Source organism: Panthera pardus, unplaced genomic scaffold (genome assembly GCF_024362965.1).
Source record: "Panthera pardus isolate Hobbes unplaced genomic scaffold, ASM2436296v1 HiC_scaffold_24, whole genome shotgun sequence".
Lineage (NCBI taxonomy): Eukaryota > Metazoa > Chordata > Mammalia > Carnivora > Felidae > Panthera > Panthera pardus.
Window position 1 is genome coordinate 71,074,812 of NW_026526810.1, and position 4,567 is coordinate 71,079,378.

The window sequence follows — 4,567 nt, forward strand, 5'->3', positions numbered from 1 at the left end:
CAAGAAATACACTTTCCCATATACCCCTCTTCCACATTTACACTTGGATCGGCAATCAGTGGTATAAATGTGATTTAGAGGTAAGTGAGGAAAATAAATGGAAGAAAACAAATTAGATTACATAACTACGAGTTTTTCTTACTTATTGTTTTTCCCACCAAACTACAAAAGGATTTGTAGGTGTTTTAATGTTTCCTACAGAGAACTTCAGCACCAGATTAAAAGCAAGTGTGTGTTGGGGTCAGCAATCAATTATTCTATCCTAAAATAGCTTTTTAACAATTATCCTTTATAACAGTTTTCTGTTTTAAGTCCTAGTGATGAATTTTTTCACGATGTATCAAATGTGTAAGAACAAGTAACGCTTTCCTTTAGATTTGCCGAAGGATATCTGTTATGATCTTTCTGTTACATATCATTTTTCACTCAGATCAAAATTTTCCAAGTAGAATCACAGTGATATTGTTTTTTTTTTAATTTGCAAATTTAATATAGTTTGGAAAGGAAGAAAAAAAAAACAGAGAGGGTAAGTTCCCAAACACCTATCACTGTCATTTACTAAGAGGCTCTATATTATGATAAAAGCAATGTTCTATAAATTTACAAATAAGTTGTATGTAGGTCAATCAAATGATGTAAATTCTATAAATTTACAAATAAGTTGTACGTAGGTCAATCAAGATGATGTTTTCTACCGATTTTGGCCATTCTACATGGTGACTTTAAGTTTTTAATGTTTATTTTTTTATTTTTGAGAGAGAGAGAGAGCAGGGGAGGGGCAGAGAAAAGGGGAGACACGGAATCCAAAGCAGGCCCCAGGCTCCAAGCTGTCAGCACAGAACCTAATGCGAGGCTCAAACTCACTAACCATGAGATCATGACCTGAGCCAAAGTCAGATGCTTAACCAACTGAGCCACCCAGGTGCCCCTACAGGATGACTTTTAATGTATTTTATTTAATTTGATGTTATAAACATTTGGGGCATTGAAATTTCAAGTGTTTAGGGAAAAGGCATTTTTTTCATGATTTAAAAAAACAAAAAAAAACTTCTAAAGACTTCATTTCTACTAGTCCATTTTCAAAAGTATATAACATCAAAAGATTTTTGCCTCCAACAGACATCGAGTTTTCTGACAAGATCAATTCTACAATCTGCAAGTGACAATTTTCTCCTTATTTAAAGAAAGCAGTGCAAAATCATAATTTGTGTAATTAATATCCTTCCCTAGTTTGGCTGTCAATACTGCTGCTATTAACTAGTACTCTGCTACCTCACCAACTCCTACCATCCCAACAGGCTCTAGTGATGCTGAGCCACTTCCTAATTCTACTGCTCTTTTCAGGACCCTGTTCCAATATGGCTGCCCCCCTCCCCCCCACCCCCCACCCCACCACACTAGTGCCACAATTCCTCTGATTTCTCAAAGATATTTCTTCTTAAGTAGAATGGTTATTACAACCTCTTTATTTGGCACCAACAATAATAGCTTATCCTTTCAGAGTCGTATGCCCCTTAGATAATGAGGTTTCATCATAGTCATGGTGTACTGGACAAAGAATAATTTGTGAGCCACTATTCTGTCACATGCCATGCTTTTCTCAACAACAGTACCCAGAAGCAATCTCCAATCCCACTTTTCCAAAAGCTCTCTTGTTAAATGATGGAAGAACAAACTTGCATCTTGTCTTCATGTTCAAGCAACTAGGTCTAACCCAAACTTCCTTCAAAAAAACTCCATGCGGTCAGGTGGCCCGCCATAGTTATAAGCAAGTCTTTACTATGCCTTCATTATGTATTCAATAAAATTTCAAATATAAGATATTTATGAATTATCTCAAATTTGGTCTATTTGCCAATGTTATTATAATTTTCCAAATATGGAAGATATATAGTAACTATTTTGGGATTGCTATTGTGTGTCCTGTGATTTTTGTGAGGATGGCATGAGGTAGTACATATAAAGAAATGTGCATTAAACATATAATAAACACTAAACACTAGTTTTCATTAATTATCAGTAGTTATTATTATCCAAATTCCACATATTATAGTTTATATTGAAATAAATATCTAGTTCCCCTGATTTACTCAAGTTTGAATAAGCCAAAAATTTATTCTTGTAAATTTCATTTTAGGCTTTATTTTAAATATCAAACCTTAAAAGAGCTAAGAAAGTGATTTATAAAGTATTTCTCAAATGCATGATTTTATTATCTAAATTATCCTTAAAATTTCATTAAGTTATAGTATTTCTCCGTTGTACTGGTTGATTGGTAATTTCACAAAAGATAGATCACCTGAAATCTATGAATGTGACCTCATTTGGAAAAAACATCTCCCAGAATTAATTAAATTGAAGGCTTTGAGATTATCTGGATTAGGGTAGGTCCTAAATTCAATGACAAGTGTCCTTAAAAGAAAAGGGAGAGTATATGCAGGTATGAAAACAGAGGTAGAGATTTTAGTCATAAATCTACAAGCTGAGAAACACCAAGGATTGCCAGCAGCCAGAGAGAGAGAGGCACAGAGGGATTTTCCTTCAGAATGTGAAGAATCAATCCTACCAACATTTTGGCTTTAAACTTCAAGGCTCCAAAATTGTGCAAGAATACAATTATATTGTTCTAAGCCACCAAGTTTGCAATAATTTGATACAACAGCCCTAGGAAACTAATAAAAAGTTTAGTTATTATAAATACCTTCATTATTATTATTATGATAGCTACCATTTATATAGAATCAATAGAATGAAGATATTCTATATCATACTTTATTCCACCAATCCCCCAAACTAACATAAAATGTATATAATATTATCCACAATTTACAGAGTGGAGAACAGATTCAGAAGGATAAAATAACTTACCCAAGCTTACCCAATAGTAGGCTACAAAATCAAGTTTCATACACAGGTACATCTGCCCCCAAATCTCAATCCCACAAGATTTGCTCTTTTATTAAATGGGAGATGTCTTAATAAAGACCATAAGACAAGCCAACAGCTAACATCATGCTCAGTGATGAAGACCTAAAAGCTTTTCCTCTAAGCTCAGGAACACAAAGAAGCCCACAGTTGCCACTTTTATTCAACATAGTATTGGAAGAGCTAGTTAGAAAAAATTAGGCAAGAAAAAGAAATAAAAGGCATCCAAACTGGAAAAGAACAAGTAAAATTTCACTATTTGCAGATGAAAATGATATTTAGAGTTATTGAGCAAACCATAAAGACTCTACCAAGAAATTGTTAGAACTAATAAACAAATTCAGTAAAGTTGCAGGCTACAAAATCAATATACAAATATCTGCTGCATTTCTGTAAACTAATAAGCAACTATCAGAGAAATTAAGAAAACAATCTCATTTAAAATTGCATTAAAACAAAATATCTAGGAATAAATTTAACCAAGGAAATGAAAGATCTATATATCAAAAACTTTAAGACATTAAGAAAAGAAATTTAAAAAGACACAAACATGGGGCGCCTGGGTGGCTCAGTCGGTTGAGCATCCGACTTCGGCTCAGGTCATGATCTCACAGTCTGTGAGTTCAAGCCCCGTGTCGGGCTCTGTGCTGACAGCTCGGAGACTGGAGGCTGGAGCCTGCTTCAGATTCTGTGTCTCCCTCTCTCTCTGACCCTCCCCCATTCATGCTCTGTCTCTCTCTGTCTCAAAAATAAATAAACATTTTAAAAAAAGACACAAACAAATGGAAAGATATTCTGTCTTCATGGATTGAAAGAATTAATATTGTTAAAAAGTCCATATGACCCAATGCAATCTATACATTCAATGCAGTCCCTATCAAAATTACAATGCTATTTTTCACAATAATAGAACAAATAACCCTAAAATAAATATAGAACCACAAAAGACCTTAAATAGCCAAAGCAACCCTGAGAAAGAAGAACAAAGCTGGAGGCATCAGGCGCCCTGATTTCAAACTACGTTGCAATGTTACTGTAATCAAAACACTATGGTATTGACGTAAAAACAGACACATAGACCAACGGAACAGAATAGACACGCATGGTCAATTAATTTACACCAAAGGAACCAATAAACAATTAGAGAAGGACAGTGGACAGTCTTTCCAAGAAAGGCTATTCAGGCAAAAGAATGAAACTGGACCCACTATCTTGTAACATATATAAAAATTAAAACAAGATAGATTAAATACTTAAACTTAAGACTTGACACTATAATACTCCTAGAAGAAAATATAGCCAGCATGCTCCCTGATATGTCTGGGCAATGATTTTTTTTTGGATCTAGTACCAAAAACAAAGGCAACAAAAGCAAAAATAAACAGTGGGACTGCATCAGACTGAAAAGATTCTGAACAGCAAAGCAAAAGTATCAACAGAATGAAAAGGCAACCTACCAAATGGGAGGAGAAAAAATGCAAGTTATATCTGACAAGAGGTTAATATCCAAAAATATAAAAGAAACTCATACAACCCATTTCAAAAATAATCTAATTTAAACGGACAGAGGATCTGAATAGGCATTTTACCAAAGCAGACATAAAGATGTCCAACACCCATGAAAAGGTGTTCAGCATCATTA